Source organism: Microtus ochrogaster, chromosome 18, assembly GCF_000317375.1.
Source record: "Microtus ochrogaster isolate Prairie Vole_2 chromosome 18, MicOch1.0, whole genome shotgun sequence".
Lineage (NCBI taxonomy): Eukaryota > Metazoa > Chordata > Mammalia > Rodentia > Cricetidae > Microtus > Microtus ochrogaster.
In genome coordinates this window covers 32527030-32551930 of record NC_022020.1, presented here as the reverse complement: position 1 = coordinate 32551930, position 24901 = coordinate 32527030, and the positions used below count along the sequence as shown (strand labels likewise).

General features: G+C 44.4%; 1 protein-coding gene across 4 annotated transcripts in view; it reads left to right on the top strand.

Moving 5' to 3' along the window:
* Positions 1 to 24901, top strand: part of Mcc (MCC, WNT signaling pathway regulator) — a 279416-nt gene that overhangs the window by 116902 nt on the left and 137613 nt on the right. The window contains exon 1 of one of the 4 annotated variants that reach the window (XM_026783516.1): positions 19484 to 19538. The exons of 2 other annotated variants lie outside the window; for them this stretch is intronic. The gene's annotated coding sequence lies outside the window, so the exon portion shown is untranslated. Of the gene's footprint in view, positions 1 to 19483; positions 19539 to 19582; positions 19764 to 24901 lie in introns of those variants that run through there. One more of the 4 variants, XM_026783514.1, reaches the window with a different exon arrangement.

Here is a 24901-nt window from a genome sequence, read left to right as displayed (position 1 = left end):
AGGGTTTCTCTGTGGCTTTGGAGCCTGCCCTGGAACTAGCTCTTGTAGACCAGGCTGGTCTCGAACTCACAGAGATCCGCCTGCCTCTGCCTCCCAAGTGTTGGGATTAAAGGCATGCGCCACCATCGCCCGGCCCTTCTAGACAATTTTATCTATATTCTTCATCTAAAAGCCTTAGCTATTAATGTTAATGTTCCCTCTTAGTATAAAAATTTCAGTCACAGTTCAGACAGCTACAAGATAATGACCAGTGACATTCACTTCACTGATCCTGACATTCTGCTACATTGGTCTTGTTTCTATCCTCACTTTCCTTCTCAATGTTTTAAAGGACCCTGCTATTATTTGGAAGATATATTTCAATTGGTAACCTGGGTATTTTCAGGAGAAGTGTGTGTGTGTGTGTGTGTGTGTGTGTGTGTGTGTGTACACACACACATTGACAGGAATATAGATTAGTAGGTACATGGCATCCTATATCCTGATTCCCAGTGTTGCTCTGAATCACCAAGTTCTGGTGGTACCCACCAGATTTCCCTATTGTAAGTAAGCATAACTAGTTAATTTCTAACAACCCTTGTTCAGAAATTTTAGTCTCTGCCAGTAATTCTTTTTAAAAGTTAAAAAAAATTGTTTTATTTTATGTGTATGAGTGTTTTGCCTGCATGTATGTGAGTATACCACTTGTCTGCCTGAGATGTTTCTGAGCTACCATGTGGGTACTGGAAATAGAACCCTGGTCTTTTGGAAGAACAGTGAGTGCTCTTAACCACTGAACTGTCTTCCCAGCCCCTCTGTCCATGATTCTTGACAGAATCAATTGCTTTGGTGTTTATTAAATTGCCAGTTTCCTTTTCTATCATTAAAATGATATTGGCATTCATCACTACAAGACTTCTGCTGCCTTCTGCTTCAAAATCTTTTTAGTATCAATAAAATTGACAATTTAAAAAAATATTTACAGTGTTATAATCATCACTGTCATTCATTTTGAGTTTCAAGTTGTCTTTATTTGGCTAAGGGAGGGGTGTACTCTAGTTTTTAAAAACTCAGTTATTTTTGTTTTAATTGTGTGTGTGCGTGTGTGTGTGTGTGTGTGTGTGTGTGTGTGTGTGTGCCTGTGTAGGCCAAAGGTGTCAGATCCCTCCACAGCTGGAGTTACAGGTATGGGAGCCTCCTGATTTGAGTGCTGGGATCCAAACTCAGGCCATCTGCAAGGACAATATGCACTCTTAACCACTGAGCCATCACTCCAGTCCTTAAATTTCTTCTAGGCCTGCCTTTAGCCTACTGCCAGAGGAAAAATAGGAAAGAAATAAAGAAAAAATAAGTGAGCGAGCTGGCTTTTGTTTAAGGATGCAGACATATAGAAGAGAAGCTGTTCGGTATATTGATGTAAAGTGTAGAGGTTAGTTACATCAGTGAGTAAGCCCCGCAGCTGTAGGGCAGGAGTTGAAGTCACCTCTGCGAACTGTGGCATTAGCCTGCGTCACCATCAGGGAGGGACTACTTCCAGATTGGACTGCTTGGAAGTGGCTACGTGAATTACCCCAGGTACTGCGTGCTACACAGAGTGTATGGTATTGTTTGGCCAACTCTCAGACTTTGCTTTCTTTGGAGTTTCATAAGTATCTGTTCTTTGTGAGGTGCCCTGGGAATTGTGGAATTTTATCTGTAGGAGAAGTGATTGAGATACTACAAGTGGTGAGCGCTCTCGAGGAAAGGAGATAGTTGGAGGCCATTAAAGAAGGCTGCAGTTGTGCTCAGAGAAATTTGATGGGGTAATTTTTATTAACTCGGTGTTTGGTAAGGCTCAAATGGAAAAACAAAATCACTTAATTAGGCCCTTTTAGAAATAAGTTGTTATATCACTTTGAATAAAAAGGGAAGTAGAAAATTAAGACTGAATAGTACTGCTACTGATAATTTTTCTAACACATTTGGTTATTAACATGTTTGCATTACTTATCTTTAGCAAATAACAAAACGTGCATTCTTAGCAAAAATATACATTTTTTTGCAATGTATATCTAGTCATAATTTTCTGATGTAAAACCAGTCATTAAGACAATTAAAATAACCAAGTTGGAGTGACTTAGCTGGTTACTAGCAGATAGCCATCTGAGGACGAGGCCTTTTCGAAAATTGATTGGGGTGTGTGTGTGTGTGTGTGTGTGTGTGCGCGCGCGTGCGTGCACTCTGTGAAGGCCAGAAAGCAGTCCTATCAATCTTTTTCAGTTGCTTCTCCACCTTTTTTGTAACAAGACTTCTTTTAAATTAGACTTCTCTTTCGAATACCACAAAAATAAAACGTTGCAAAGTTAAGATTAAGAAAAATAAAATCTATAAACACCCATCCCAGTCACAGACATTTCTGGCATTTGAGGGAGTATTGTCCATTTCTGTTGTAGGGCAGACACTGTGCACCTAGCTTTAATTGAAAGCTGGTTGGTGGAAGGGCACATGGGAATTTAAATTGCAACATCTTTTCTCCTCAAGTGGAACTTTAATAGCCACAGACCCTTCATCAAATCCTACTTTCAAAGGCTGCAGCATTTCGGACACACAGTTTGACTTGAAAATGAAAGCCGTGACTTCACAACCAGGTGCTGCTTTCAGGTAGGTGCCAGGACACTCTGATCGCCACTGTCCCTCATCTGGGTGCAGGATGTATGTGGATTTTCTGTTGCAAGTAATCTAAAATCTGAGGACATCTTCTTTCCTCCATGACTTTTACCCTTCTGGTTACATTATGAGGGTCTCAGAGAAACTGGTATGTTCTATCTGTCCTTCTATTCTGTTCTGTTAGGCAGCTCACTAAGCCCTTTTTTCTAGAAGGTCTCTTACAAGAACAGATTCTGAGCGCTTCAGCTATGTTTCTTTACTTCTATCCTTGAGTCATTAAGTAAGTTAACTTGTGTCCTTCCGAGCTCTGACATTCCCTAGTTCTCTCTGGTTCCCGGATGCCAGCGAACATCTGTCTGTGACTGTTCAGAACAAATCAATGCAGCAGGCACAGGGGAGGTGCCTGGAGTGGGTTCCCCAGTTCAATGTTCCATCTTCATTGAGGCTGCACCAGCTGATCCAGCAGGCGATGTCCCCACGGGATTGTAGCACAAAGTGCCTTTTGCAGTAGAGGTAGATGAAGGTGCGTCTGTTTATAGGGAACATTCCGGAAAAACGTCCAGTTTCCATTAGTATTCGGTGAGTGCCAGGAGGTAAGTGGTGAGATCCAAGGAAAGAGCACTGAGAAGGAGAAACACACACACTTCCACGCTTAAAGATAATTGGGGAGATTGCATCTGAGGTCTTTAGATTGATGGCATTCAGAATACCTGAGTAGGCAGAGCTTTAGAAAGAGGATTGTTAATATCAGTTCACACGTGATAGCCTGCCACACTGGAGTCCATTCGGCTTCGTGATCCTGCCTTGGATCTGGAAGCAGCTACTCCAGTGGTTTACTTCAAGTAAGCCATTGTAAATGAAATTGTCAGGGACTCCACCAAGTGTCATGTGGATATATCAGGAGTTGTTTCACCCTTCAGCTTCTCCTTTCATTTCTATGGAGTGCGTCTGAGGCAGGAGCAGGGCCCGCAGTCCTACATCTCCTGGACCAACTTGAGTATTTTAAGCAAAGGACTGTTAAACCCTTTGTTCAGTTTTCAGGCAAAACCTTTTCCTCCATTCCCTGGCTGGGTTTTTCCTCGGTGAAGGGGAGAGTGAGCTTGGATCATCTTGCTGTACTTATAAAAGATTTGAAGGTAGTAGCGACCATTTGGACTTTAGGCAAGTCCTTCTGACCTTTCGTCTGAGGTTTCTCTGGCATCGCTGCCATTTGAAGAGCTATTGTTTGGATTAATGATGCTGCATTTGGAATTTACACAGAAGAAAACATACTGTTGACAGAGTCTGGGCGTCTTAAGAGGCTTCTGATCCGCTGGCAATTTGGTTTTAAAAATTCAGTGGTTTTTGCCTCCAATAGATGCTTAAAGATAAGGACAGGTGCTTCAAGGGTCCATCCAGTTTGGAACTGAGTAAGGAAACAGTTTGCATCCTCTATATAAACTGTTTTAAGATTTTCTGTGAGCAAGGTCTGGATCACTGTTTGAACTAGATTGGAAAAAGTGCCAAGTGGAGTGTGTTCTCAGGAGTGTTGAGTGGTGGAGTGTGTTCTCAGGAGTGGTACCTGGTGGAGTGTGTTCCCAGGAGTGCTGAGTGATGGGGTGTGTTCTCAGGAGTGGTACCTGGTGGAGTGTGTTCTCAGGAGTGGTACTGGAGGATGGAGTGTCTTCTCAGGAGTGGTACTGGCAGGGTATTAGGATTCCCATGGGGAATGTTCCAGCAGTCGTCGGTCAGGAGGCATCAAGGATGTGTCTGAATGTTTGAGGGATGTTCCCCTTATCAAAGTGATGTACTGAAAGGAAGTATGTGTTTATTGGTGAGGTGGCAATCTTAAACCATGTGATGGAAACAAAGCTGTGATAGAACAATGTATCTTCTTTGCCTTCCACCCAACTCCTTCAGCCCAGCCAGTTTACCCACTGCAGTCAAGGTTCTATGATGTGGGCAAGGAGCCTTCACTTTGCCTAGAATGTGCTTGCCTATAAAAGGTACTTTATAGGAATTTCCTTCGGTGAGTTACTGTTCAAAATAAAGTCCAGAGAAGAACAAATACGCTAGGAAAATGTTAGGAATTGCCACAGGTTCTGTATACCCTGGGCTTTATTCAGAGTCAGATCTCGCTTCTAGAAGGAGAGACTGAAGCAGGGGAAAGTCTGTTCTGATAGCAGCTTAGGCTGGAGGGAGTCCGTACGGGAGTCGCTAAGAGCCATCTGCGCGGTTCACACCCCCGCGCAGTTCACACCTGCACAGTTCACACCCGCGCAGTTCACGGGCGAACAGACTGGGCCACTCAGGGTTCTAGAGCCCTGGCTGTTGCTGCAGTCTTGGCCTCAACCAGAATGGTTTCACGTTTATTAGCTTCCCAGTTAGTTAGTTAATTAATTCTCTCTGGCAGATGCTTCTCAGAATCACACTGCCCCTCCGGTTTTTTTCTTCGTGCCTGAGTCAGAGAAGAGAATATAGTTTTGTTTTAAGGAACCCTGACTAAATAGAGACCCAAGTATTTAAGCTGAGAGTCTGGTTAATAATGTGTGTCTATTTGTCTGCGGGAAGTCTACACTTGCTATTTTCAGAGTCCCCATGGGAAATGAAATGTTGAGAAGGGCTGTGTTTTGTTTTTTTCATCTTATGTTTTGTTCAGGGACTGGCTCTTTGCGTCACCAGCCCAGGACATGTGAAGAGCCACCTTAATTTGCACCTAATGCTTACAGAGCACACTGGGCTAGGAGAAGCATCCATAGGAATTTCCCTGCTGGAAAAGGGCTCAGCGCCCCCTTCAGAGGAGCCCCTAACTTTGGGGATTTCTGGTTGGGGACTTTAAGTTGTACCTTATCATAATTTGTGGTCTATCAGACCCAAAAGCAAACATCTACCCCCCCTCCCCAACCCCACTTCCATTTAGTGGAGTTTTTCTGCCATGTGCAGTGAGAATAAGCATAAGGAAATTCAATAACCCCAACTGGGGCTCAACATTAAAAATTTAAAACCACAATTTTCAGTAATTATTTTATTACTGATAAAATGCAATGTGATCTACAAGGTGCTGTTTTTAACCTCGTATTTTATTTCTTTAAGTAATATTTTTTTTCTGCCGAGATGTAGCTGAAACCTAGGGCCTGCTTATGGCTAGCCTACCGTTAGATCACTGAGATACACCCCAGACGTCCCCAAACAGTGAAAACAACTGCTTAGAACCATTACTAGACACACTTATGGAGAGGATATAGCATTTGGGCATTGACTGTGACTTGGGGGTGTTAATGAGTGACTATGGGAATTCAGAATAGCAGTTTGGGGGCCCCAAGGCAAGCACTCTGCCTGCTGCCAAAGACTGCTTCCTCTAACCTTCCTGTGTATGCAGACAGCCAGGCACCTCCCCAACAATAGCTCCCAAGCTTACTTGGCAACAACTGCGTTCAATGAAATTCTGGCACCCCAACATCTAAACAATCAAATGGATAAAAGCAATGAATGCATTACAAATGAGATGGACAGCAAAGAGGTTGTTGCCAACAATCTGGAAACATCTTCTCAAGATAGGAGTCAGTTAAAAAGTGCCTAGAGGTTTTGTTAGCTTTTCTTTTTAGACTCTTTACCCTTCCTCCATAAGAAATAGAAACTTGTAGAATTATCTACAATGACCAGGTGGTGGTGGTGCACGCCCTTAATCCCAGCACTTGGGAAGCAGAGGCAGGCAGATCTCTGTGAGTTTGAGACCAACCTGGTCTACAAGAGCTAGTTCCAGGACAGGCTCCACAGGACAGAGAAACCCTGTCTCGAGCTGCCCCCACCCCCAAATCTACAGTGTGTTGAATGTTTCTGTAGTATAGGTCATTCACATGCTGCTTTTAAATCCTTCCTGCTTCTATTTTGAAGAACAGTTAGTACTTTAAATTTCATATTTCTTAAGCAGTAAAAAACCTAAAAGTGATGAGTTTTTGCCCCTCAAGTCTTGAGTGGATTTTGTGTACACAAAAGAGATTACCAAGCATATGGTATGCAACTTAAAGATCTGTGAAGAACTGAAATGTCTGAGAGAACCTTCATCTTCTAAAAGATGGTAGATCCATTGTATAATGTGGGGGGAAATCATAGTTAATTTATTTGGGTGCTCGGTTTTTAGACTAGGATTGGTGGGAGTTCACCCATATTGGTGATGAGGAAGTTCATTTCTGCTTTGGCACTGGTGTCCAGAAGGGGTAAGCTGAACCCACTTAACTAATCCCTCGGCCCCACCAGAAGATTGGCTTCGATGCAGTAATCAGGAGAAAGCAGAGGCACTCGGCAGAGCAGGCCTTGCCCTTTGCCCTTGTCTGACATTCAGCTGGGCTCCTGGAACACTGCTATACCCCACCCTCAATTCTCCAGCCCAGCGACAAAAACACAAACCAATCTCAGGAAGATAAACTGTATTTAAGGTACTAAAGAATACAATGAATAAGTCAGGGAGGGCTCCACTTCTCCGCAGCGTGCATTTGGAGGTTTTTGTCATGGACACTGTGTTTCAGAGCCAGAATCACTTAGGCTGATTAGAAGTTTGGTGGAGAGACACGCTCTCGCTCCCCTCCCCACAGCTTTTTTCCCCTTCTGGCTTCTTCTGAGGAACCAGATGCTAAATCTTCCATTACAACTCCTTTCTAAACTAGACCACTGCAGCGGGGCAGATTAAGTTGCAGAGAATGTGGGAAGACTGTTTGACAGGCGTCTTTTCCCCTTCTCCGGCCTCCCAGGGAATGTTGAGTTGGACGGGGAGAACAGTGCTAGTGCTGAGGCTTCCTCCACAAGCGTGGGCTCATCCTGTCTGACTCTCCGTCTCTCCTGGGGATGGACAGGATAGGAGTTCCACGTTCAGTGCTCGGTAGTCTGTGCCCAAGGTCTCTGCTTTCCCTCTCAAAGAAAATGAGAAGCAGAGCTTGGTGGAGCATCCTTTAATTCCGGAACTGGGGAGGCAAAGGCAAAGGAATCTTTGTGAGTTTGAAGCTAGCTTGGTCTACATAGCAAGTTCCAGGTCAGCCAGGGCTATGCAAGTGAGACCCCCCCACACACACACACACTCAAAAGATAAATGACATAGCTTTGCTGTTCATCATAGAGACACAGTCACATCATAATTTAGGGACGCAGGCAGAGGGCAGAGTTCATCCCCTAATTAAAGATTGTACTCTATGACTTCCAGACCCTTCTAACATTTTATTCCACAGATGAGGTGTGTGTGTGTGTGTGTTTCTTCCATTTTTGTGTGCTGCCATGTAGAATGACTTTCTTTCTTGGTGTGATAACCTCCACCTTAAAGAAAGAAGAGATCTTGAATATACCTTAGTGTAAGAAAAAGACATTGTAACAATGTACCCTGAGGAATAGCTTTAATTAATTGTCATTTTGGTTACCAAAATGTCCTCATTAAAGTTTTTTGGCTAAATTCCAAGATATGTGGTGTATGTAGCTAGTGTGTCACACACCACATACACACCCTACTGTGGTCAATTTCATTGAGAAAAGTACTTATAGGACCCCCTCCCCATTTTTGGATGCCAACTTTCATTTATTTCATGTAAAAAAATGAATTTATACATGCACACAATTAAATATCATATATGACCCTCATTCCCACCCCCAGCTCCTCCCATACACCAGCTCGTAACTTCATGTCTTTTTTTTTAATGATCCACTAAGTCCAGTTAGTGCTGCCTATACCTGTATGGATGCGGGGCACCTGCTGAAGCATGGGAAATAACCAGGGTCTATGTCCTCAGTAAACAGTGATTCTCCTCTCCTAGCAACTGTTCACAGCCCGTGGCTTAAGATCAGCTGTGCTGGGGTTTAAACCAATGAAGTATCCCCCACCACCCCGTGTGTGTGTGTGTGTGTGTGTGTGTGTGTGTGTGTGTGTGTGTGTGTGTTTGGGAAGGTCTGTTTCTTCCTCTAGATTTTGAGATTTTTAGTTTGATTCTAGAGACAATGTCTCACTACATAGCCTAGGTTGGCTTTGAACTCATGATCCTGCCCAGCCTCCCTAGGGCTCGTACTGTAATGAGTATCACTACAGCTGGATCTGGGGTTTTATTTTTAATGGCTGCTTGTTACTATAATTGAAAATAAGAAACTCCCACCTGAACCTGGGCTCTGGCTGTAAAAGCTAAATTGTGATGCTGTGCTATTGGTAGGACTAACTCAGCCATGTGATTGCCAATATCTTTAGAGCCTTTTACAGCAAGATCACTTGTCCATAAAAATAACATCCCCTACTTACTGAATATTGCGTTTCTCGGCTGGGCAGGAGAAAGGTTACATGTATTCCTGGTGTCACCACTGCCCTTTAAGACACCGGTGTTAGCTTATAACCTGATCTTATAGCCGGAATAATTGTGCTCTGAGAACTCAGACAATGATGCCATCCACATTGAGACAGACTTGGAGCCCTTACCTAGATGGGCAATCTCCTGTCCAGAGCTTCTGCCTTTTTATCCTTGCTGCTTACAGACCGCTGGACAAAACACAAGAGAATGGAAACATAAAAACCTAAATGGGAGGTTTTTCCCGAGGAACCTTGAGCTTCCACAGCCTTTAAATGTCGTCTCCTTCATATTGCCCTGTGAACTCCCCAATCCCATTGGCGTTTTCTGAATGGCTGCTCTTCACCTGATGATGTACTGGCTTTCTGGTGTTAGATTTGGGCCTTGTCCTCAAGAGCCTCAGTCACCAGTCCTGGGTGAGCCCAGGAAGGCTTATGAATAATCATACCGTAAGTGACTATTGGAGGATTAGTGCCCGTGAAGCTGTCTTGGAGAGAGGGAGAATTGTGTAATCCAGGGAGATGTCTGACAGACTCCTAGAGAACTCCAGGTAGCACTTTTAGGGAACACTGTGCTAACAAGAGCCTATATAGGGAGAGTGACAGAGGTAGGAAGAACAAGACACCAAGTTATAGAGACGACAAGGGTTGGCGAACCTTCCCTGTAAGGGGCCCAGCGAGAAAATACTACACGTTTGGGTAAATTTGGGGTCCATGTTATTTCTACCGAAACTGAGTACCTTGTGGCTGGTGGCCAAGTGCTGTACTCTCCTCAGCTCGGCCCTGCCATCCTTGGGGAGCTCTGAAGCAGGCCCGAGGGCGTGAGCCTGCTAAGCAGAGGGCACACCATACCCTGGCTGCAGCCCAGGCTGGTTGTCAGGGCTGAAGCTGGAGCCTCTTGGGTTTTATGCATTCCCAGCATTGTGCATAGTCACACATTTCAAGTCTGGAACAGGGATTTGGGGGGGGGGGTACAGGAAAGACAACACAAGGACAGGAAACACACATCCTATACACAGTGACTCGGACACTGATTGGGTCCCTTGTGTGTGTTGGGTCTCTTGAGTTGTGTATTTGGCCTCAGGAATGAGAGGCCTCAGGAAGCTGTGAGAAAAAATAAAATGTTGCACCCTACAGGGAAATTCTTTAGCCCTCAAAGGATTTGGGGGCCAGCCAGTGTGTCCTCTTCCGGACACTCTGGCTTCTGTTAAGTGAGTTGGAGAGTCCTGAGTGACAGTGGTGACAAAGGAGAGTTGATGGTCTGCTGGGAGTGCTTGGGAAGGACCGCACGTGCCAGGAATAAGAAACTCAGAACCCAGAAGAGTTGTATTTCCACCCCCTCTCTGCCTGTGCAGAGAGAACCGTGAGATCTGGAACTTGTGTTCTCTTTCTTAGGGACGCTGCTTTGACACATAGCTAAAAAGCCATGGGCAACTCTCCAGTGTTGCTGTCTGCTGTCCAGCATCAAGAGCCCAAGGGTTCTTCAGGCTGTTATTATGCTTTCTTTGCTAGGTGTATTTGTTTATTTTTTTAGTTTTTTCCTATATTTATTTTTATTTTATGTGCATTGGTGTTTTGCCTGCATGTATGTGAAGGTGCCAGATCTCCTGGAATTGGAGTTACATACATTGTGAACCGCCATGTGGGTGCTGGGAATTGAACCTGGGTCCTCTAGAAGAAGAATCAGTGTTCTTAACCACTGAGCCATTGCTCCAGCCCATGTTTATTTCTTCTTACAGTGCATGCACATGAGTAAGTTCCTGTGAGCCTGTGGATGTGGAGGACCCCCTTCAGGGCTTGGTTTTCTCCTTTTGGCTTTACATGGATTCCAGGGTTAAACGTGGGTCTTTGGGTGGCAAGCCCTCAGCTCTCTCAATCAGCCCTGGTCTCCTTTCTCTACCTAGTCTTTCCATAGACACTGCTGTTAACTGCCTTGACCTTCACGGTGGCTATGAGCAGTTACCTAAAGCCATGAGTCACGTGAGCTGTCATGCCTTGCATTTGAAGCAGCTTCTGCTCCCCGGGTTTTATCACCTACCCCTTCCTTTCCATGTCTCTTTGGCCCCTTAACTCTTAGGACTGCACTTGTGTTCGGTTTAGTACTTGAACACCTTGTGGTTACATGGAGCTGATTTCCCAGGCTTACCTCTTGGGGGTTTCTAGTTGTTTTCCTGTTTATTACTCCTTCCGTGGGAATAACTTCTCTGTGGCAGATCAGGGGAGCGTCAGGGTGGGGGTGAGGTACATGGATGGATGCCAGGGAAGAGTGACAATGGCAGTACATCATAGAAGTGATTCTACTTTGCATAATCGTGAGAAAGGGTCTTGGTTGGCTCATCCTAAAATACAGGTCAGTGGCCATTCTGCTGAGAAAACAAGTTTTGCAGGGTAATGGGTATTTATAACAGAAAACCCAGCACACTTCAAAAGGAAGAAAGAAGACTCCAAACAAGGAGGTGTGTGTGTGAGGTGGGGTGTGTTAAAAGAATGAAGCTATAGAAGTGCATGAAAGGAGCAGAAAGGTTAGAATTGAGTGGGGCAGAGCTGCAGGAGCAGGAGGAATGGTAGACGGAAGGGTTAAATAACGTACTATTTGTTTTTACGTTTCCTCATTTTTCCTCCTGTTTTCTTTGCTGGTTATGGAAGGGGACTGAGATGATTGTGTACTCAGAATGTATGTTTGCTTTCCTGCCCCAGTGTGGGGAGGAGCTAGTCTTGTCGGACTATATACTAGCTGCGCCTAGCATCTGGCATGGCTTAGCTCAGGGCTGGGAGTGACCCACACTTTCTCCTCTCTTTGGAGGAAGAGTTGGGAGTTGGAAGAATGAAACTGCAGCAATGGCAGCTGCTGTAGGAAGTGGGAGGTGGGCTTGCATTTGGATATTGGCCTTGTAAAAGGCAGCTGTTCTCTCCTCTTCTCTCTCTCTCTCTCTCTCTCTCTCTCTCTCTCTCTCTCTCTCTCTGTGTGTGTGTGTGTTTCTCTCTCTTTGTGTGTGTGTGTGTGTGTGTGTGTGTGTGTGTGTGTGTGTGTAAAACAAGCAAGACTGTTAGTGTTATAGCCAAGCTGTCTGCAGCATGGTGTGCCTGCGAGGTGGGGAAGTTTTAGGAGATCAGGCTGCATGTGGCACTTGAATCCTTTCCAAGAATGTTCTGCAGCGCTTTCTGTGGCTTTGTCTGGAGTGGAGCCAGGTCATAAAGCTCTGTTTGATGGTGGTTGTCAGCAACAAATGTCCGCGCTCAGACATGGGGATCACGCTGCTTGGTAGAGAAAGGGGAGCTGGTTTTCTGTTGTTTGTTTTGCCTTTCAGCCCACGGTGGTTCTGCATTATGAACCCGTAACCTGGTAAGACACATAATTTACCTAACAGCATCATTGCGTCTACTGTGTGATTATTGAGAATCTAGTGGGATGCTAGTTATCAAATACCCCTCTACTGTTGTTGCATGCAACATTTCAGCTGCAAATGTGTGGCATGTCTGGCATGAGCTGTACTGCAGCATCTCAGAGGCATTCTCATAGGGAAGCCGTGTACTGGATGAGTTTGGGGTGCGACATTTTTGTACATGAGTGTTCAGGTTCAGTATACTTTGCGATTTCAATTCTCAGGTATGCGCCACATAAAACTGTTCTCATTTTCTGTGCTTCTACAAAAGGGACTGTGTGCTGTTTGTCTCTTTGATATATATTTATTTACTTATTTGTGCATTCATTGTATGTGTGTGCATGTGCGCTCGTGCTACCTTGTACCTCTGGAGGCCAGCGGACACGCTGCAGGAGTTGACTCCCAGAGAATGCCTTTACACTGTGTGTGGCGTGCCTTGTTAGGATGGATCTCTGTCCCTGGAGGTTGTATGAAAACTGAAAGATCCATATCGGTCATCTGTACTACACTATGTTAAAGTGCTATTCAAATCTTTATTGATGATCACTCCATTAGAGTGCATCTCTGGAAACATCAATCTTGATTTCTCATTTTTCCCATGATCCCTTAGGCAGACCCTTCTGTTTGCCATGTTCAACTTGTGCTTCCCCAGAAGTGCTTGCTCTTTGCACCTTAACAAATTCTTTCAGATCTCTTACCACTGTAACCAGATGTTTCTCTCCCATCTGCCAGTTCCCAAATAACCACTCAGAAGCTTCATATTACTTATAAATGCTTGGCTGATGGCTCAGGCTTATTATTAGCTAGCTCTTACATTCGAATTAACCCATATTTCTTAACTATTTTTTGCCATGTGGTTTGTGGCATGTTACTTCAATTTTTGCATGTCTTGCCTCCTCAGGAGCAGGCTGGCATCTCCCAGACTCCTGCCCTTTTTCTCCTGTATCTCCTAGATTTCCCTCCTACCTCTATCCTGCCTTGCTATAGGCCAAAGCAGCTTTATTTACCAACCACTGAGAACGATACATACACACAGTGTACAGAAAGACCATCCCACGGCACCACCCCTTTCACATTGGATAATTTCAAGCTCCTTGCTGAATCCCAGTCACACAAAAGCTAGGATGAATACCCACTTCTTGGATTTTCTCTGAGCATACATTCACTGGTTCCTTGGAATGTACTTTTATTTTGTATGTGTGTTGGGGCAAGTGGTTGTTAGTCTTATATTTTTATACTTTAGACTAAAGTAGAAGTTTAAAATAAAAACCTCATGTACATTTAAAAAGACTATCTCCTATTATAACAGAACACCAAGCTAATAATAAACACTGAATAAATATTTAAGAAATAAGAGGAGGGGAAGAATTTTAAGAAAGTATAGAGAGATGCCTTCTATGTCTTATTATTTTATTATTTCATATGGAGGGGTATTTTGCCTGTATATGTCTGTGCATTATATACATGCAGTTTCCCTAGAGGCCAGTGGAGGGCATCAGATTCCCTGGGCCTAGAGTTACAGACTTGAACTGCTATGTGGGTGCTGGGAATTGAACCCAGGTCCTCTAGAAGAACAACCAGTGTCCACCATGATGACAATAGATGGAACCTTTGAAACTGCCAGCTGCCACCTGAATTAAATGTTTTCCTTTATACAAGTTGCCAGTCATGCTATGCTGTCTCTTCACAGCAATAGAAACCATAACGAAAATAGCAGGTATAGACTGTCTTAGAACTCTTGCCTCTCTGACAGAGACGGCTATAAACAGGGATATCATTTTTAAAAGGACAAGCAATATAACATTCAGGACAGACCGTTTATAAATTTCCCAAACGTTATCAAACACCCCTGTAGTTTTGCCTACGCTGGATATTTATGTTGAATGTGATGAGACCCAGACCCAAGTGTGAAATCACAGACAGTAGATTCCGTCCAAATAAACATGGGAGAGTAGTGCCCGCAGGCCAGGTAACACCACAGTCTAAAGTTAGAAGAGAAAAACTTTCCTGCTCCGTACTGAGCGTTCTCCTTGAATGAAACACCCAACCGTCCACAGCTGCAGCTTCCTTTTTGCTCAAAACTTAACATAAAATACTTCCTTAGAAGACAATTTTATATCATGCTGTCACAAAACAATTATGGCAGCTATAAAGATAGCCATGTGCACGAAACCTAGAGGAACTCAGGATGGGTCTGCCATGGAGTGTGTATATTGTGGTCTGGTCTGTGGTTTACCTGTTTCCTTTGTGTTCCTCTGCCTCTGTTTAGAGAAACCCAGTGAACTTGCATAGTCTAGCCAGTTGACCTAGACAGAGACCTGTGTTTTGCTTTTTCTTGGGCTCTGCTCGACTAATTTGGGCAGCTATAGGTATATTTATTTGGGACAATACACTTTTGGGGAATGAAAATTATATTTAGAGCCTTCTATTTTGGAAGAATTTTAATAAGTCTGTTTTTTATAACTTTAGGTAAACATGTCAAGTGTTCCTTAAAGACCAGAATGAAGTTTGCATGTGTGAATTAATGAATTACTTATAGTGCCAATCTTGGATGATAAGGAGCTGTCAGGAGAACACACACACTTGACACAGAACATGAGCTTATGCTATTTGATTGATATACAACTTCTATTAAAACCATAGTTGTGAAAGATGGTATTCCAGGAAGATTATTTAAAGGGCCCTCTCTCCCCACCCACTTTTTGAAGTAATGTATGGTAGAAATAGAATACTGTATGACATTACTTTGCCTGTTAACCCTTGACAGAACAATCGTAGGATGCATAGTTTCAGTGTGGGGCCCTGAGATTTACGGTGCATTGTAGTTTATCAAGGCACTAAGCAATCTAATTTGCCTTGGGGTGGTGCACTGGGGGTCTCTGTAGTTCCTCGGGTAAGGACTATCTTTTAGTGAACAGAGATGCTGTCTCCTCTAGGATACTTCCGACCTGACTTTTCTGTTTATCTCCCTTTGTCCAGAGTCTAGTGAGTCTACAGCCTGGTGCCATCTTTCAACCTCAGAGCATCTTAATGGTCTCTTGGGGTCAAAAGTCTTCTTTGATCATTTTCTATTCATTCACATTAAAGGTGAAAATTAAAGGTCCACCCCATCTCAAACAACCTGGTGCAGAAAGGCTTAGGCTTTTGTTTCTTTTAGTCAAAGTTGTCATTCTAAGCAGGGGAGACAAACTGTAAATAACTCCCCAATTCTCCCAAAGAGGGTCACAGAGGTTCCTCAGAAAACGAGAAATAGAACCACACCATGTAGTCCAGACTGACCTGCCCGAAGAAGTCAAAGTGGCACACCACAGAGAGGCTTGCGCATCAGTGCTTGCTGGGCTCTGTACAGTAGCTGAGTCATGGAACCAGCTGACATGGTTGAATACGTGTGTAGGTACCACATGGGGTTTTTTTGGTGTATATCTGATACACATATATTCAGCCGTAAAGAATGAAATTACGACATTCACAAGAAGATAGATGTAACTAGAGATGTTAAGCAAAGAAAGTTTCAGACAAATATCACATTTCCTGTCATGTGAAATCAAGATTTAGATTTGTCTCCTCCAACCCAACATCCCCCCCCCATGTGTGTGGGGGGTGTAGGATATAGAAGTAGAGATGGTAGTATGGGAGGGACAGACAAGATCAAAGAAGCAGAAGCAGACTACATGGGGGAAGGACGGGGAACCAGCAAATGTGTGGAAAAGGTGGCCAGGGAGATAAATAAAACCTAGGCATAATAATGTGGATCTATGCACGGTCGACCAGGAAACGTGTCTTAACCAAAAAGTGAAAACAATACATTTTTCTTTTCCCCAAGAAAGTCCTCAGTCTTGTCCAGTTTGGCTACATCTCTGCTCTGTCCCGATGACTTCACTTGGCCTATGCCAGAAAGGAAGTAGAAAGCCCAGCCTGAGTGGAGAGGCGTGATTCTTGTGTGTGCTGCCTTTGACAGGCAGATGTTGCCGATGACAAGACACGTGACTTGGTAGATTCTCTCTGTCTGATGAGGTTACAGAGAAGCACTGTGGAAAATTCAAAGCCTTTAGACTGGGAACCTGAGCTGGGAAGTTGGGCATGCGGCCCGTGAGAAGGGGACTGTCTGTTTTGTCAGTACAGGGCAGTTTCCTGAGGTTCCTTTCGGACGTCAGTTTCCGCCATCGTAACCTTTAGCTGGACGCATAGTGAACACCGATAGGTCTCCTTTCATGTTGGTTTGTATCTGAACTTCTATGAGTGGACTTTAGGTGAGCGAGCTCACATTTAAGTGCTCTGGAAACTGCTTTATTCAAGAGCCTTGCTGAGAGTCAGTGTCTGTAGTGCTATGCTCACGGCACCCACTGAATGACTCCACGGACAGACGGTGGAAAGAGGAGATCATCTCATTTCCTCAGAGCAACTCTCACTCTCCGTTCCTCTAGAGCGGTGGTTCCCAACCTTCCCAATGTTGCGAAGTTTTAATACAGTGCCTCATGCTGTGCTCACCCCCAACCATAACGTTATTTCATTGTTACTCCATAGCTGTAATTTTGCTATTGTTATGAATTATAATGAAAACATCTGATATGCGACCCCCGTGAAAGGATTGTTTGAGTCCCCAAAGGGGTCACAGCCCACAGGTTGAGAACCTTATTCTACCTCCTCTTTTCCAGAATAGACGATTCCTGCCCTTGCCTGCTCCACCACGATTATACTCTGTCCTTGTTAATGGGACAGCAAATACCCACTGCTCATTGTGTACCAGGCCCTGTGTCAGTCACACACCTCTGCTGTCGCTTCTGTTACTCATAGCAGACCTGTGATTTGAATATAGAGTAGCCAGGGTTTGAAGAGGCACACTGACTTGCTCTCCTGATCTAACCACAGCCAAGTGGTAGCTCTGTTTTCAAATGCAGATCCAATTCCAATGTTTCTAACCCTGGAATTCATGTCTTCCAAAAATAGAAGTCCGCCGTGTCCGAGGGTCTCACTGAGGAAAATGACAGGTGAAGGAGGGGTAAAGAGAAGTAGGGAAATAGTAAGTAGACTGTGGTTGGCATTCCCTTGCCTGCCTCCTTAAGTGAAAGGGAGACACCACCTGTGGTGATGGAATCCTCAGGAGGTTTGGCTGTAAAACACACCCCTGTTTGACAGCCTGCTGTGTGGGAAGGGGTTACTATGAATCAAATCCCTTTTTCATTTTAAGATTTCAGTAGCTTCTCTGTATTGTATGCTTGAATGTATCAGTTGAATTTAAAATGAAGATTTCATAATGGTTCAATTAATTTGCCAAATTAATTTGCCTTGAATTTGAGAGTTTGTTTCTCTCCTCCCCTCACCCCCCAAGACAGTTTTCTCTGTGTAGCCCTGGCTGTCCTGGAACTTGCTCTATAAAGCAGGCTGGCTTCAAGAGATTTGCTTGCTCTGCCCCACAATCCTGGGATTAAAGGTGCGTTCCACCATTACTGAGCTGAATTTGAGGTTTTTTGTTTTGTTTTGTTTTGTTTTCATTGACCAACTTCAAGAAGTATAATGATCAGAAAATAGTTGGAATTTTCATGTCCTCTTCTACCCAGAATCGTAAGACAAACAACAACAACAAACCACCCTTAGAATAACTAGGATTTTCTTTGCTTTCTCCCAGATTCTGGTCAGCCCTGAGCTTCCCATGTGTAAATAGTCTTCCTGGCATTTCTCCTGTCATCTTCTGTATCTCCCTCCTCTCTAACTAGTGTGAGCATTGCATCTTAATTGTAGATGTTAATCTTTGTTTGAGTGCATTTAAAAGAATCAATTCATTTGTGAGAAAAAGAGGGTGCGGTTGAATAACATCGCAACTTTAGAACTAAAAATCATCTTGTTTGAGAAAGATAAATAGAGCTTTTCTAAGGATAGCTCTGGGAGCTTCATTGGTCACAGTGACTTTAAAATTTCCTGTTTTAGTTCTGGATAAGTCCTCAAACACATGCATACATATATATGAAGGCTATATACACACATATGCATATATATATACACACATATATATGCACATCAATATACATGCATGTATATGTGTGTATCCTTGTTTTTACCCATAATGCCACTTAAACATCCTTATACATCCTCAATATGATCTCTCCAGACATCTCTGCGAATATTCCCATTATCTCCTTGACAGTGTTTCCTTGCAGATATAATGCTTCTTCTCCTTCTGGCATGGTCAGAAAGCCTGCCAATAAAGATTGGTATTCCCTGCTAGGTGTGTTATCACACACCTTCAACCAAGTCAGAGGCAGGAGGATCTCTAGGCCAGCCTGGTCTACAGAGCAAGTTCTAGGACAGCCAGGGCCACACAGTGAGACTCTGTCTCAGGGAGGAGAAAGACTGGTGATCCCTTACACCAGGCATCATACTTTAGAAAGGTGATGAGAATTGCAAGAGCAGAGCTAGACAGGTTGTGAGATTTAGCCAGTTAGTCAGTGAAGGGATGGCCAGCAAGTTCAGCTTTAGGAACCAATCTCAGTGATTTGGAGGTTTTGGGTTTTTTTGTTTTGTTTTGTTTGTTTTTGGTCTTCTTATGGGATATATCCCATTCTATCCATATTACTCTGAGGATAATTTTCCATGTTGCTGTGTCCTGTGTCTATGCTAGAGAACTCTAACAGTAGACTACATACTTTAGGTACTTAAGAGCTCATCCTGGCCTGTTATTCAGCATGCAGGCTGTGTTTGCATCTTGTGCTCAGGTCCTGGCCTATGCTGTGTAGTAATTCTCTACTCTGGTGCTTGTGTTCTCAATGACATGTGTGTGAAATACGGCCGTGTCGCATCCTGGTAGCGCACACTGCGCCGGGCTGAGTGGTGGTTGAACGTTAGTTAGCCAACTTTCTTTGTTAAAACCACAAACTTTTGCAAGGAAAATCATCCCGTGGGGGTGACTCTGTGTATGTGGAGCCTTCTGTAAATAGTACGCAGTTGGGGAGTATTCTGTGGTCCCCGGGTAGGTCAGCAAAGTGGATGAGAGGCAGAGCATTCTGGTCCCAGTTGTCCTGAAAGCTCTTATTGATAGGGGATTAGTCTCGGTGGAGACAACGGTGCTGTCACGTGGCCATCAGGGCGATTGAGAGGAGTCACTAGAGGCCTGTGGGGGGAGGGGGCTGGCGCTGAGTCACTGAGTTCATTAAAAGGCTACAGAACAGAGTGGAACTGAGTGAGGCAGGAAAGACCCGCCTCTGCCTCTGGATGGTTCAGCCACCTCCTCTGCACCCACACTTCGGGTAAGCGAACATCCAGTTCATGTTGGGCAAAGGGAGACCGGAACCTTCAGGTACAAGTGGGGTTAGGGGCTCGCTCTCCACCCCACACCCCATCTTCTTACCGGTTCAGAGGCGCTGCGTTGGATGGACATGAGGATCTTAGATGGTCCTAGAGACTAGCCTCTGGTCCTGAAGACTGCCTCTCAATACAGATTTCCTGACTTGGTGGCTTAAATATTCCAAAAGGTAAAGTTGCATGCATTTTATTAGCAGCCAGCAAATTATATTTTGCTAGATTGGGATAATTTAAGGTTGTACTGAAACTTGGCAGTGAGCTGCCTTGTTGATGTGGGTGAGAAAATCTGGGTTGAGAATACGCTGTCATGTTCTTCTATGACACTGTCGAGGTGAAAGTGTGAAGCTTCTCTGTAACTAGATAAAAAGTCCCATAAAAGGGGGAGAACTGCTAACTTCACAGTACTGAAAGGCAGGGGATGGAAAGAAGCATTTGAGGGGTGGGCAGTGTGGGCCAAAGTCAGAAACGCAGGAGTTTGTCTTTCCTTTATAGACAAAGTAGGGAATTACATGGCCTTTGCCTTTTTAGTGTAGGCACATGCCCATACCTTTAGATGTCCAGGGCACCTGGGGTGTACAGCCTTGGGTTAGTGCTGGATGGAGCTAGTATGTGTGAGTCTGGGTCCCTTCCATATAGACTGTAAGCATATCTGAGTGTTGGTTAATAAACACGCATGTCTTAAAGGTGACTACAAAGGTAAGCCTATAGACTAATGTTCTGTATAGTCTACCATCAAAAAAAAAGATCAGAAGCTGGTGGTAGCTGGAGAAAACCTTTCAGAGTCAGCCCTAAATGGAGGAGCTGCTATGGCTGTCTATTGATTAGTCTTAAGATTTAAAAAGCAGCTTCCTGGTTCGGGCACACTTTTTTCTCCTCTTATAAAAGAAACCAGTGAAAAGCGTTTTCCCTTTAAGCTGCCTGTGTGCTCAAGCAGAGGACAGTGGCTCTTTATTTTCCAGCTTCCTCCCCTATCCTTCCTTTATTTGTTTTGCAAAGCTGCACATTGAACTCAATTCCTCACGGTCAGTTTGTAACTGTCCCGGGCAAGGAAAGCAGCTGACCGCGGGCTTCTGCTAAGGAGGAGAGGAGTGGAGTGTGGAGGGGCGGAGGGCACTTGCTTATGCCCAGCAGCCATCCAGGACTGGGAAGGAATGGAGGGAGAGGAAGAGAGCAGGATTATGGTTCCCCCTTGATGCTGTTTGTCACCCCATTTTAACTGAGAGCAGTAAGCATGGACCCTCTGATGGGTCTTGGATGGCCTGTCAGAAGACCATTTTATTCCCCAGTCCCCAGATCTCACTTAGCTTAAGTGTAAAGCTTACTTTTAAATTTGCTTTATCCCTCTCGCAGAACAAGATTTCCCCCCCAAAACGGGGGCTGGGGAGATATGTGTTCCAGACATAAATGAAACAAGCCTGACTTAATCTGCCTTCTTGCACAATTGAATTCTTGCTTTATGTATAATAACATCTAAACATTAAGATTTGAAGGATGAACCAGAATGCATTTTTAGCATTTCTTTCACCTTTTCATCAAGATGAAAATATCAAAAGCGGCAGCTATGCAATTCCAGAAATTTGTTTAAGAGAACTCATAGGTTTGGAGAAAAATAAAAGATAACTGAAGTCACCGGTAAGGAACCGTGGATTTAGGATGTCATGCACGTTTGGGTCTTTGGCTTGTGGGGAAGCTGGGAGACAGATGGAAATGGTGCGCTAATGTCTGCTGCTAGAGTCATGCACCCAGAGATGTCAGGAACTCTTCCCCTGTGTACAAGGGGTTCTTAATTTTAGAGCCTAACTTACATGTTTCACCTCAACTGTTATGTTCCATTTAACTTGTAGTTGAGCCTAACAGTATATCAACTCATTGTGCACTGGCTGGCAAAGCCAATTTCCCCGCTGGGAACTTGCAAGCACACACACAGTTTTAATCTTCCCTTGGCTCCATGTGTGGAGGACCCTGCCAGTTCTGGTTTTACCTAGGCAGCTCTGGGAGTCCTTGCTAGCATACCCCGATACCTTTGAAGATTCTGTTTGTTTATGAGAAGTGGTTGTTCTGAGTAGGTTTCTGTTTGTTTGGCCTTTTATTTTTTGATGATAGTCAAACTCAGCACCTTGCACATGCAAGACAGGCGTTGTACCACTGAGCTGCAGCCCTAGACACTTTTACTTGCTTTTTAATTCTATAATTTTTATTCTGCACATCTGTGTGCAGCTTGGGGGAAGGGACTTCCTGCATTAGCTCAGTGTGCTCTGTGAATCTAAGGTCTCACCTTGCTAAGTGGAGCTGGAACATTAGATCCAGGAGAAGACTTCTCTGTATTGATCCAAACTGTCTTGGTGCTGGAAGAAACCTTTTCATCTTCTGCACTGCTGCGGGGTGAGAGCCCTCTTCCTGGGGAGCCAGGCAAGCAGTGATGCCACAGGTGAGTCTCCTGTGCAGCTGCTGTCTTCACACAGATGCTCTTCTCGTTCTGGATGGCTCTCATGGACAAAGTACAGCTTCCTATGGCTGCAGCCCCCCCACCCCCCAGGTGCTATTGGATGGGATCACCTTTCCATTATGACCAGGGTCCCAATATTTATCACTTGTTGATGATGCCTTTAATCCCGATGATAATACAGCTTCACTTACCTTCTTCCTGTCAGGATTGAAGTCCCTTTCTGTCCGTGGTGACCTGTCCTAACATAGCAAGGTCTTAGGTTTGCCCTGAGTGTTTCCCTCCACTTTCAAAACCTCACAGTAAAATAAGTTTACTTTTTCAGTTTGTCTATTACAAAACTCTTTCCACCCTTGCGTGTGAGGTGCCCTTTCTCCTCAGTTGGGAGCCAAGCCTAGTGCCTCATATACATGGTACCTCCTTTATGTTGGCTTACATAGCTGTTAGCCTTGTGCTTTTTTGTCTTCTCAGTCAATCAGCTTCACCTGAAAGAAGCCAGGAACATGTCTCTTGGGTTGCAGAGCTAGCCTCAGAAAGTCCTAGGATGTTTTGCATTGTGGTGCCCCTGTGAAAGCCAGACAAGGCAGACAGAGAAGGTGAAGTTAGCCCGGAGGTCTTCAATGTTATTCCTACCTGTGGGAGTTGCTGTCTCAGGGTAGGTGGGGTTAGCCTGTTGACCACTGTCCCAGTCGTCAGGAGGTCACCCAACCTTGAAGTCTCATCCCCCTGGGAGCCCCAGCAGCTTTCTCAGTACTCACAGTATCCTAGCAACACCTGTAAGCTTGTCGGGACCCTAGGTGCCTGCTGCAGGGTGTCTGCTTTGAGTGCACCCACTTCCCTAGCCCTCTTTCTACCTGCTTTAGATAAACAGCCTCTCCTGGATCTACCCATGGCAAATGGTGAAAAACATCCCCATGTACAATTATGTGTTTAGTTTCTCGGGACTCGACACACTTTGTCTATTTAAGGTGCCAGTGGCTTTGTGATATAGGAGTTTATCTGACTAGAACATATATTGTTTGTTGTGTGTGAAGGGACCCACCTCTATTAATGTGGCTTGTAGTAGTTTCTTTTGTGACTTTTGGACATCTGGCATGCAGAGTGAGGGTGATTATCTCACTCACCACTAGTGTGTACAGAGTTCTTTATGTTCTAATCTCTATGACAGATGACTGTTGAAAGTCTACCTCCAACACCAAAACCGTGGAGTCACTGCACTTCTGCCTCTGTGATCCTGGCTTTCAGCATAGCCCCGTTGTGGCCACTCCACAACCCTTGTGCCATTTGTATGTCCCGTCCCCGTGAATAGCTGTGTCACCTCAGTGCCTTTCTAGAAGGCTAACTGGGAAGTTAGCTTCTCCCCGGCTTCCCTCTGTTAGTGTGCAAATTCTCTGAAGTTTGCTTTTATCGTGTTTGAACACGTACTCCACGTTAAGTGCTGAGTTGGCCCTTGCTGTCCTGCAGCCCTGGAGGAAAGATCAAAACCCCTCATCTTTAGAAGAGGGGATATCTAGCCTTATGCAGATAACAGTGTCAGACTTCCGGAACGTGATGAGAAAGAAAACCACTGTTCTTGTCTCCCTGTCCTTTCAAGGGTATCTAATGCTGCAGAGAAGACCCCCTTTATTTCTCAGGCATAGAGACCATGGCTCTGCCAGGTTAGCAGAACCCAAGATATCTCAGGCGCACAGCCCAGACACATACACGGTGGCCAATCACTTTCACATGCAACTGGGGGTGAGTGCCTTAATTGAGCATGATGACAGTTAGGAAGGAGTTGAAGTTGCCTATTGCAGCTTTATTGGCCATCCTAAGTAAGCAGCTTGTATCTGATTGAGACCAGGGGTGAGTTGAATTCCGCAGGGGCTTCTGGTTGTTATAACTTGATGTCCATCCGTGAGCACTGGCAGAGGGTGTTTGTGTTACTAGTTGAATTCCCTTCTTAGCACTGTCTGCTGAGAATGCTGCTGTAGTCAAGAAGCCATGGAGATGCTCTCCTGAGGTCTGCTACCATCCTCCCAACAAGAATGAGCTAGAAGCCATCTAGGTGCTGGCCTCTTTTGCTGGTCCCTTCAACAAATTTTTGGATGTATTTAGTCCACACGACATACTGGGAAAGCCTGTGGCACAACCACCATGTAGAATGGGTGTGGCTGCTGCTCAGCTTAGTCACCTGATTGCACTCATAACTCATGGTTATGATGTTACTTGTAGATTCAGATAAGGCCTCTCCCCGTTCTTCTACGGGTCAATGCTGGACATCTCATCATTTATTCAACAGTTAACTTCTCAAAAATGTTTTACGTGAAGTCTTGTGCAAGCCTTGGATAAATTAGCACCATGTTGTCCCACTGGATGCCCTGGATTCTTAGATCCCTGGCAAATTCAAGACATTCTCAGTCTTTTGTCAAACCTAACTAGTTTGCTGTTGCTCCCCACTGAGAAAACCAGAAGGATGATGTTTATTTTTCTTTGTGGGCTTGAGGTCGCAGAACAAGTTCTTTGGAGGCAGGGTAGCCTTACCCAAGTCCAATTTCTGTAATTGTGTCACCGCTATTAGTAGTATTCTGTAAACAATGATCCCCGGCTATAGATGACTGGAAAAAGCAAAACTACTCTCAAAACATGCATTTAAAGAAAAGTAATAAGTGTTACCTAAGCTGCATTTGGTTAACCCTTCTTTACAAGGAAACCCATAAGAGGACAAACTCCTGAGTGTATAACATTCATTAAAACAGATCCATGTTGAATCCCAGACCTGGGGGTACAGCATGGCCCCATAAATAGAAACATACATGTGTATGAAGAGCATAAACCAAAAAGAATGTAATAGAGGCAAAATTAAAAGTAGAAAATGGGTTTTAA